Source organism: Microtus oregoni, unplaced genomic scaffold, assembly GCF_018167655.1.
Source record: "Microtus oregoni isolate MIOR12 unplaced genomic scaffold, Mior012 000122F_ref0000035, whole genome shotgun sequence".
NCBI lineage: Eukaryota > Metazoa > Chordata > Mammalia > Rodentia > Cricetidae > Microtus > Microtus oregoni.
In genome coordinates, this window is record NW_024544754.1 from 2,022,830 (window position 1) to 2,034,435 (window position 11,606).

The 11,606-nt window shown below is 41.5% G+C and overlaps 1 pseudogene; it reads right to left on the reverse strand.

Moving 5' to 3' along the window:
• Window positions 1-6,883: 6,883 nt before the first annotated feature.
• Window positions 6,884-8,466, reverse strand: LOC121444407 (annotated as a pseudogene).
• Between the last annotated feature and the right edge of the window lie 3,140 nt (window positions 8,467-11,606).

The following is an 11,606-nucleotide window of genomic DNA, read 5'->3' on the forward strand; positions in this document are numbered from 1 at the left end:
GAGAATTCTCTGTTCAGTTCAGTGCCCCATTTTTTAATTGGGTTAATTAGCATTTTAAAGTCTAGTTTCTTGAGTTCTTTATATATTTTGGAGATCAGACCTTTGTCTGTTGTGGGGTTGGTGAAGATCTTCTCCCAATCAGTAGGTTGCCTTTGTGTCTTATTGACTATGTCCTTTGCTTTACAGAAGCTTCTCAGTTTTAGTAGGTCCCATTTATTCAATGTTGCCCTTAATGTCTGGGCTTCTGGGGTTATACATAGGAAGCGATCTCCTGTGTCCAGCTCCTGTAGGGTACTTCCCACTTTCTCTTCTATCAGGTTCAGTGTGTTCGGGCTGATATTGAGGTCTTTAATCCATTTGGACTTGAGTTTTGTGCACGGTGATAGATAAGGGTCTATTTTCATTCTTCTACAAGATGACATCCAGTTGTGCCAGCACCATTTGTTGAAGATGCTTTCTTTCTTCCATTTTATACTTTTAGCTCCTTTATCGAAAATCAGGTGTTCATAGGTTTGTGGGATAAAATCCGGGTCTTCTATACGATTCCATTGGTCGACTTCTCTGTTTTTATGCCAGTACCACACTGTTTTCATTACTGTAGCTCTGTAATAGAGTTTGAAGTCAGGGATGGTAATGCCTCCAGAAGATCCTTTATTGTATAGGATTGTTTTGGCTATCCTGGGTTTTTTGTTTTTCCATATAAAGTTGATTATTGTCCTCTCCAGATCTGTGAAGAATTTTGATGGGATCTTGATGGGGATTGCATTGAATCTATAAATAGCCTTTGGTAGAATTGCCATTTTTACTATGTTGATCCTCCCAATCCAAGAGCAAGGGAGGTCCATCCATTTTTTGGTAACCTCTTCAATTTCTTTCTTCAATGCCTTAAAGTTCTTGTCAAATAGATCTTTCACTTCCTTGGTTAGATGTACCCCAAGATATTTTATGCTGTTTTTGGCTATTGTGAATGGTGAAGCTTCTCTGATTTCCCTCTCTGCTTCCATATCCTTTGTGTATAAGAGGGCGACTGATTTTTTGGAGTTGATCTTGTATCCTGCCACATTACTAAAGCTGTTTATCAGCTGTAGGAGTTCTTTGGTGGAGTTTTTGGGGTCGCTTATGTACACTATCATATCATCTGCAAATAACGAAAGTTTAACTTCTTCCTTTCCAATTCGAATCCCCTTGATTCCATTATGTTGTCTTATTGCTATTGCTAGAACTTCAAGCACTATATTGAAGAGGTATGGGGAGAGTGGACAGCCTTGTCGTGTTCCTGAGTTAAGTGGGATGGCTTTGAGTTTCTCTCCGTTTAATTTGATGTTAGCTGTCGGCTTGCTGTATATAGCTTTTATTATATTTAGGTATGACCCTTGTATCCCTAATCTCTCCAAGACTTTTAACATAAATGGATGTTGAATTTTGTCAAATGCTTTTTCAGCATCTAATGAAATGATCATATGGTTTTTTTCTTTCAGTTTATTTATATGCTGGATTACATTGATAGATTTTCGTATGTTGAACCAGCCCTGCATCTCAGGAATGAAGCCTACTTGATCATAATGGATAATTTTTCGGATTTGTTCTTGGATTCGATTTGCCAGTATTTTGTTGAGGATTTTTGCGTCGATATTCATGAGTGAGATTGGCCTGTAGTTCTCTTTCCTGGTTGAGTCTTTGAGTGGTTTTGGTATCAGAGTAATTGTGGCTTCATAAAAGGAGTTTGGTAATGTCCCTTCTGTTTCTATCTTGTGGAATACATTAAGGAGTATAGGTATTAGATCTTCTTGGAAGATCTGGTAGAATTCCGCATTGAAACCATCTGGTCCTGGACTTTTTTTGGTAGGGAGGTTTTTGATAACCTCTTCTAATTCTTCGCGACTAACAGGTCTATTTAGATTGTTCACCAGGTCCTGATTTAACTTTGGTATATGATATTTATCTAAAAAAGTATCCATTTCCTTTACATTTTCCAATTTTGTGGCATATAGGCTTTTGTAGTAAGATCTAATGATTCTCTGAATTTCCTCTGTGTCTGTGGTTATGTCCCCCTTTTCATTTCTGATCTTATTAATTTGCAAATTCTCTCTCTGCCGTTTGATTAGCTTGGATAGTGGTTTGTCAATCTTGTTGATTTTCTCCAGGAACCAGCTTTTTGTTTCATTGATTTTTTGTATTGTTTTCTGTGTTTCTATTTTGTTGATTTCAGCCCTCATTTTGATTATTTCCAGTCTTCTACTCCTCCTAGGTGAGTCTGCTTCTTTATTTTCTAGAGCTTTCAGGTGGGCTGTTAAGTCTCCAATGTGAGCTTTCTCTGTTTTCTTTAAGTGGGCACTTAGTGCTATGAACTTTCCTCTTAGGACTGCTTTCATAGTGTCCCATAAGTTTGAGTATGTTGTTTCTTTATTTTCATTGAATTCCAGGAAGACTTTAATTTCTTTCTTTATTTCTTCCTTAATCCAGCTATGGTTCAATAGTTGACTGTTCAGTTTCCATGACTTTGTATGCTTTCTGGGGGTAGCATTATTGTTGAATTCTAACTTTAATCCATGGTGATCTGATAAGACACAGGTGGTTACTAATATTTTTTTGTAACTGTGGATGTTTGCTTTGTTAGCGACTATGTGGTCGATTTTCGAGAAGGTTCCATGAGCTGCAGAGTAGAAGGTATATTCTTTCCTATTTGGATGGAATGTTCTATAGATGTCTGTTAAGTCCATTTGATTCATTACCTCCACTAATTCTCTTATTTCTCTGTTAGGTTCCTGTCTGATTGACCTGTCCATTGGTGAGAGAGGAGTGTTGAAGTCTCCTACTATTACTGTGTGCGGTTTGATGGCTGCCTTGAATTTTAGCAATGTTTCTTTTATGTACGTGGGTGCTTTTATATTAGGGGCATAGATGTTCAGGATTGAGACTTCATCCTGATGAACTGTTCCTGTTATGAGTATAAAATGCCCCTCTCCATCTCTTCTGATTGATTTAAGTTTAAAGTCAACTTTGTTAGAGATTAGTATGGCCACACCTGCCTGTTTCTTAGGTCCATTTGCTTGATAGGCCTTTTCCCAGCCCTTTACTCTGAGTAGGTGCCTGTCTTTGTGGTTGAGGTGTGTTTCTTGTAAACAGCAGAATGTTGGATCCTGTTTTCTTATCCAATCTCTTAGCCTGTGCCTTTTTATAGGTGAGTTGAGTCCATTGACATTAAGTGATATTAATGACCAGTGGTTGTTAACTCCGGTCATTTTTTTTTAGTCATAGAGTTTGTGTGTTTCCCTTCTTTGTTTTGTGTTGGTGAAGGGTCTCTAGATGTCTGAGTTATTGTGGTCATTGTTGGACTCCTTGGTTAGTGATTTTCCTTCAATTACTTTCTGTAAGGCTGGATTTGTGGCTGCGTATTGTTTAAATTTGTTTTTATCCTGGAAAATTTTATTTTCTCCATTTATAGTGAATGAAAGCTTGGCTGGGTATAGTAATCTGGGCTTGCACCCATGGTCTCTCAGTTTCTGCAGTACATCTATCCAGGACCTTCTGGCTTTCATGGTTTCCATGGAGAAGTCAGGTGTAAGTCTGATAGGTTTACCTTTATAAGTAATTTGGCCTTTTTCCTTTGCAGCTCTTAATATTCTTTCCTTATTCTGTATGCTTTGTGTTTTAATAATTATATGGCGAGGGGATGTTTTTTTTTGATCCAGCCTATTTGGTGTTCTGTATGCTTCTTGCACCTTCATAGGAAAATCTTTCCTTAGGTTGGGAAAGTTTTCTTCTATAATTTTATTAAATAGATTTTCTGGACCATGGAGCTGCCCTTCTTCTCCTTCTTCTACTCCTATTATTCTTAGGTTTGGTCTTTTTATTGTGTCCCATATTTCCTGAATGTTTTGTGATGAGAGTTTGTTGGACTTGCTGTTTTCTTTGATCAGTGTGTTTATTTTCTCTATGGTATCTTCAGAATCCGAGAGTCTTTCTTCTATCTCTTGTATTCTGCTGGTTATGCTTGTTTCTGTAGTCTCTATTCGTTTACCTAGATTTTCCATGTCCAGACGGCCCTCTGTTTGTGTTTTCTTCTTTGCCTCCATTTCAGTTTTCAGGTCTTGAACTGTTTCCATTATCTGTTTGATTGTTTTTCCTTGGTTTTCTAGGGTATCATTCACTGATTTATTCAATTCTTCAAACTTTCTGTTATATTTCTCATCCATTTCTGTAAGGGCGTTTTTTACATGCTGTTTAAGGGTGTCAATCACTTTCATGAAGTCAATCTTTTCTCCTTCCTCTTGATTAAGGGGTTCTTGTCCTCCCGTTGTGAGGTCGCTTGTTTCTGGTAGCTTCATGTTGCTTTTCAGCTTGTTGGGCGAATTCTTGCCTTGACGTCGGCCCATCTCTTCTTCCAAATGCTCCCTATGGATCTTCTTTTACCGGATTAGGTCTCCTTGCCTACCAAACGCTGTCTCTCCCCAATGTTGGCTCTCCCAATGCTGGGTCTCCTGGCGCCGAAAGATCAGGCCTCCGTGCTGGTTGGGCAGCTCGCAGACAAAACGCCTACCCCGCTTGGTGCAGGCAGGCCACAGAAACAAAGGAACTGCTGCCCCCCGGGATCCCCGGGTACTCAGACTCCGCGCCCAGATAGGCTGGGCTGGGCGATGCCACGCGCCAAAAGAGGGCAGTGGGGGCGAAGTGGGGAGGGCTCTGGACGGAAGCTGGGTGGGCCAGGAAGAAAGAGGCAGCACCCGGGGAGTAGAGGCCCTGCAGAGAGCCCAAGCAGGACAGGGGGCCAAGAAACCCCCGAGCTCCCCGTCCCAGGCTGGCGCCGTGGGCCAGAAACTCACCCCAATGCTGGGTCTCCTGGCGCCGAATGATCAGGCCTCCGTGCTGGTTGGGCAGCTCGCAGACAAAGCGCCTACCCCGCTTGGTGCAGGCAGGCCACAGAAACAAAGGAACTGCTGCCCCCCGGGATCCCCGGGTACTCAGACTCCGCGCCCAGATAGGCTGGGCTGGGCGATGCCACGCGCCAAAAGAGGGCAGTGGGGGCGAAGTGGGGAGGGCTCTGGACGGAAGCTGGGTGGGCCAGGAAGAAAGAGGCAGCACCCGGGGAGTAGAGGCCCTGGAGAGAGCCCAAGCAGGACAGGGGGCCAAGAAACCCCCGAGCTCCCCGTCCCAGGCTGGCGCCGTGGGCCAGAAACTCACCCCAATGCTGGGTCTCCTGGCGCCGAAAGATCAGGCCTCCGTGCTGGTTGGGCAGCTCGCAGACAAAGCGCCTACCCCGCTTGGTGCAGGCAGGCCACAGAAACAAAGGAACTGCTGCCCCCCGGGAGCCCCGGGTACTCGGACTCAGCGCCCAGATAGGCTGGGCTGGGCGATGCCACGCACCAAAAGAGGGCAGTGGGGGCGAAGTGGGGAGGGCTCTGGACGGAAGCTGGGTGGGCCAGGAAGAAAGAGGCAGCACCCAGGGAGTAGAGGCCCTGCAGAGAGCCCAAGCAGGACAGGGGGCCAAGAAACCCCCGAGCTCCCCGTCCCAGGCTGGCGCCGTGGGCCAGAAACTCACCCCAATGCTGGGTCTCCTGGCGCCGAAAGATCAGGCCTCCGTGCTGGTTGGGCAGCTCGCAGACAAAGCGCCTACCCCGCTTGGTGCAGGCAGGCCACAGAAACAAAGGAACTACTGCCCCCCGGGAGCCCCGGGTACTCGGACTCAGCGCCCAGATAGGCTGGGCTGGGCGATGCCACGCGCCAAAAGAGGGCAGTGGGGGCAAAGTGGGGAGGGCTCTGGACGGAAGCTGGGTGGGCCAGGAAGAAAGAGGCAGCACCCGGGGAGTAGAGGCCCTGGAGAGAGCCCAAGCAGGACAGGGGGCCAAGAAACCCCCGAGCTCCCCGTCCCAGGCTGGCGCCGTGGGCCAGAAACTCACCCCAATGCTGGGTCTCCTGGCGCCGAAAGATCAGGCCTCCGTGCTGGTTGGGCAGCTCGCAGACAAAGCGCCTACCCCGCTTGGTGCAGGCAGGCCACAGAAACAAAGGAACTGCTGCCCCCCGGGAGCCCCGGGTACTCGGACTCAGCGCCCAGATAGGCTGGGCTGGGCGATGCCACGCGCCAAAAGAGGGCAGTGGGGGATGTCAAATATTTCTGACTCCCTTATTTTATAGTGATTCAGTTACTCGTAATATGAGCTTTTCATTTAACTCCCCATAGTATTTGTATTTTATTTTGGTTAGTATTTATTCATTATGCATATTAATAGGGTTCAGATTTCTTAAAATCTAATTAAACATTATTTTCAGTTTTATGAAATCACAGAAAGGGAAAGAGTGCAAAAGATTTCAGGACAGAATACTTCAAACATAGTGCCCTCCTGTAAGCTTTTGAGACCAATGAGGAAAAATTAGGCTTTCAGATACTGTGAGCAAACATAGTATCATCTTGAAATAATAAAGCATGGCATAAAAGATAAATAGTGAATTTCTAGGTTTTTTTTTAAAGAAAATATCTGCACACCTTTAATTCAGATTAGAATCCAGTATTAAGTCCGTACAGATGGCCAGCGGTGTAGTTCAGAACAAACTAGCAGGCTTTAAATTACCCTGTTTCTTGTAAGAACGAGTCCACCTATTGATCATTTTAAACACTCCTTGGTTTCTGGACCTTCTCTAAGGAACTGTTTTCCTGTTCTTTAAAGTTCAGTTAGGCACTTTCTGAAAATTGAGACTGGGTTGCTTGAAGACAGGAATTTTAATCTTTCGTCCCCAGTTGTTCTCTGGATCCCATGAATAAAATAGGATTGCACAAGTCCAATGCAGGGATGGTAGGATATCCAGTTATAAGACTCGTCAGATTACCACACAAAACCTTGGCATCAGTCCAAGGTGGCATATTTTCACGTAGCTGTTTGTGTTTCTTTTATTTGTGTTTCTTTTCAGTGTGTCTGTCCCTTTCGAAATTCCTCATCATCTTCCTATTGCTGTGGGCACATTCAGGGCAGAGCAAATTATCTTCCACTCCAGGGGATGGGAACACACAGGCTGGTAAAATGAAGAGAGGTATCATCCTTTGGGAACTGTCTGGAACCCAGGTCTGACCGGCGTGCATCTGCAGGCAAATCCAGCTTTCCTTATCGGTAGGGAGCTGCCTGCCCTGGACGACACACCACCTGTATCCGGTGACTGGGGGCAGAAATGCTTTGGCTTTAGAGGGAAGAGGCTGGCGATTCTCAGCCCTAGGCTGAGAAGCTCGCATGGTAATTCTTCCCCAGGCTGCAAAAACGGACTGCCTTTCTGAAGTCAGAACTTCTTCGCCGGACTTGTCCATCTCTCTTCCTCTTCAAACCTCGAGGTCTGGGTCCTGCGATGACTGCTTTGTTGGTTTTTTTCGCAATGGGCTTCAGTCTGGCCTCACGAGATGTTTTGGGAATATGGCATATTTGTTCAGAATATGAACATTGTTGGAGTCTCTTGTAGACTTTCACTTTCTTACCGTCTGTACTCCTGAATTTCTAGTTTTTAAGTGTTACTTGAACTTCTTCTCTGTTTCATTTTAGTATTTCTGCCTGTCATGTCAAAACTGAGGGAACTCAAAATGATTGAATTTTCTTAAATAAGAAAAAAAGCTAATAGATCGGATAAGGTGAACTTTCTTCCCAATTACTCAAATGATAGGGGCATTTGGCACATTCTGACCTTTCAAATACTGTGACTCTAACATTAACTACAGATACAAGAAAATCATAGTCCCTAATGTGTGTCAGTACTCAAAGAGAATGTCAAAATTCCTGTGAAAAGCAAATGTTTTGTGGCATAATTCAGTTAATTTTACAATTTTCAGTATGACACACTTTTGAAAGGCTGGCTTTTCCTATGTTTACTTTATAGATTTGTAAGTGATAATTTATTTAACAGAAATATTTTAATCCAAATTTCACTTGTGCCTTTTGAGGAAAAAATTACAGTAGTTCTAGGCATTGACAGATGCTGTGAATGAATGGTTTTTATTGATAAGAGAAAAGGGATGCTCTATCCTGGGAATAACAAATACCTGTTGGGTATTTACAAAATGCCTTCATCTTTCATGTGATAGTCATTTGGTAGTTAAAATGAAGCAACAGTTTTCTTCTGGTTTAGTAAAGAAAAGCCATGTATTTTCTTGCTGAACATAATTTGACTTTGCAAGAAAGCTGTCATTATTTCTGTTAGTCTTGAAGAAAACCTTCCTTTTGGCATTTAGCAATAAATCATAGATGCATGTTTTGCTTTTCTTCAAATTCAAGCCAAGAGGCAAAAGTCTTTTCTAGAGGTATCAATATGCATGATAAATAGTTCTGAGGTAATCACGAAAATTAATCAATTTAAAATAGGAGGTCAAGGCTAGAGAAATGAACCTGTGGTTAAGAGAACTTTCTACAACTGCAGAGGACCCAGGTTTGTTTCCCAACACACTATGGCTGCTCAGTCTATCAGTACCTCTAGTTTCTGGGAATCCAGAACCATCTTCTGACCTCTGTGGATACTGCATACATGTGATAAAAGTACATATACACAAGTAAAACATTCCTACAAATACAATATAAATAAAGAAATCTTTAAAGATGAAAGGCAAAATACATGCCAAGAAAGATGTCACAGATCAATGTATCATTTAACCTTCATGAGAGACACTTTTCCTTACTGTTAACATAGACACTCACATTTGGACAATGTTCCAGGAATGAGAGAATGCAGAATGCTCAGCCCTAAAGTGGATGTCTGTATTATTACACACCTGCCCTCAAGGTTAAGGGAACATTGGAATGGAAGAGTAAGTGGAAACACTATAAGAGCCTGATATGGCGATATTGACAAGTGAATTATTTCCCAGACACAATAAGACAAAGGCACAGACGAGCTCACAGAAATTGCAACAGGATATACAAGGACTTTATGAACAAGTCTGACAAAATCACAACATGGAGGAGGGAAAGTGAGGATCAGATCCCACTACTAGCAGAAGAATTACTGATATTTGATAGCTGACATTAAGAAAAATGGGAAAATTTGTACTACAGGTGTTCAACTTGTCTTGTTATTCCCATTTTACATATATAGAAACATATACCAAATGGTTAAACTACATGAAATGTTAAATATATACTAAATATATTTAAAATCATGCATATTATTTCCAATGCAAAGTATATTCTCCTATATATATTCTATTGTTTAAAAAAAGGGATACAGATAATGTAATAGTTTGTCCTGTTCCTTTAAGAGTCAAGCCCTCCCCACTTCTTCCCCTGTCCTCCTAGGCAAGGTGATCTTCATCTGTGGCTCCCAGCCTGAATCTCTCTCTCTCTCTCTCTCTCTCTCTCACTCTCTTTCTCTCTCTCTCTCTCAAAGAGGCAGCTTCTTCCTCTATCTGTCTCAGTCTCTCACCTGCCATATAACTCTCTGTCTGGGACTCGCTGATCCTCATGGCCCATGGGCCACTTGGGGGCTCCCTACCTGGGTTGGCTGCTTTCATGGCCCTCCATGGTTTTGTGCCTGCTGCCCCCTGCAGCCACTTGTGACATTTTACATTTAACATTATAAATCAGTCAAATAAAATCTCGTTATTAAACCATAATTATTCCAAAAACCATAGAAAGTCACTATTAATATGTGTGTTTTATTTGCTCATATACATTTCATATTAGTTATATGCTACACTAGCTGGTTTTTCAAGTCACTCTGACACAGGCTAGAGTCATTAGAGACAACAAAGACTCAATTAATGGAATGCCTCCATGAGAACAAGCTGTAAGGCATTTTCTTAATTAGTAATTGATAGGGGAGGGCCCAGTCCATTGTAGGTGGTGGTATCCCTGAGCTTGGGTTCTATATAAAAGCAGACTGAGCAATCAAAGGAAACAAGCCAGTAAGCACAACTCCTCCATGGTCTCTGCATCAGCTCCTGCCTCCAAAATCCTGCCATGTTTGGGTTCCTGTCCTGACTTCATTCAGTGAAATATGGCAATATGAATGTGTAAGCCAGATAAACTCTTTCCTCCCCAACTTGCTTTCTGGTCATGGCATTTTTGTCACAGCAATAGAAACCCTATTTAAGACACAGCTCAAGAATTTCTTCAGAGGTAAGTTTTTGCACAGTATAATTACTGATTTAATATTGTAATTATGGAGGTTTTTAGATTGACTGATTTAAGTTGCTACAGGATCACAACTGAGGAAAGACTGTAGAGTACTAGCTGGGAGAGTAAGGAAGATGATGAGGTGGTCAACTGTACATGTCAGCTTTATTGGAACTCAAAGTGTGCAGTGTTCTGGCTAAATATTATTCCGTACGACAATGGCAATACACATACAGTGCTATAGTCAATTTCATTAAACAGTACCTCATCAACTAAAAGCCAAGACAAATATAGCTACATATCATGGTTCATCCTTATCAGATAATACTAATTATTTGGCTAATGATTTATATTAATGATACAGGGTTTCCCTTTTTCATAACTGTAATAATTGTATAATTTATATTTCTGTGCAGATTTGTAAAATAATACATGTATTTGATTGTTCACTTGCAGTTAATGTTTTAGATGCATATACTCAGCATTAGAAAACTTTTCACCATTATCAGTATTTATATTTAATAATTTTAATTTTAAATCTTTGCAGGTTGAACACCTGATAGAGGATTAATACCCAGAATATAAAAAGAACTAAATAATGAGTCAAACCAAATGACTCAATTAAAAAATTGGCTTTGTATCTTAACAGAGTTCCCAAAGGAAGAAATTAAAAAGCTTAAGAAATACTTTAAAGAGTAGTTTCGTTTTTAGGATTCCTATTCCTGTGAAGAGACATTGTGACCACAACAACTCTCATAAAAGAAAACAAAACATGGGGATGGCTTATAGTTTCAGAGGCCCCATTATCATCATGGCAGGACATGGTGGTTTGTAACCAAACATGGTGCTGGAGAAGGAACTGAAAGTTCTACATCTTTAGTGCAGCAGGAAGTATCTTGGGACACTGGATGTGGCTAGAGCATATATGAGACATCAGAGCCCACCCTTATGGTGACATGCTTCCTTCAAAAAATGCCACACCTACTCCAACAAAGCCACACCTCATAATAGTGCCACTCCCTTTGGGGACAGTTGTTTTAAACAACCACAAGTAGTCGTGAGTCTTAATAATTAGGACAATGAAAATGAAACACTTTGAAATTTCACCATATCCAAGTCAGAATTACTTAGAAAACAACTGACAACAAATAGCAGCAAGGATACAGGGAAAAATAGGAAAACTCATTCATTATTGGTGGGATTTCAAATTGATACAGGAAATTGGTGTGAAGAAACCTCCCAAAGCTAAAAATAAATCTACCAAATCACTCCTTGATATATGCCCAACAGATTCAACATATTACTCACAATTACTTGCTCAGCCATATTTACTGCTGATCTATTCACAATATCTAGGAATTAGAAACAAGAAAAATACCTTTCACTTGAACAATGGACAAGAAAAATGGAGTACATATACACTATTGGAACACTATTAAGCTATAAAGAATAATTAAATTATGATATTTACAGAAAAAATGGATAGAATGAAAAAAAAACTCAGTGAAGTAACCTAGACTCAGAAAG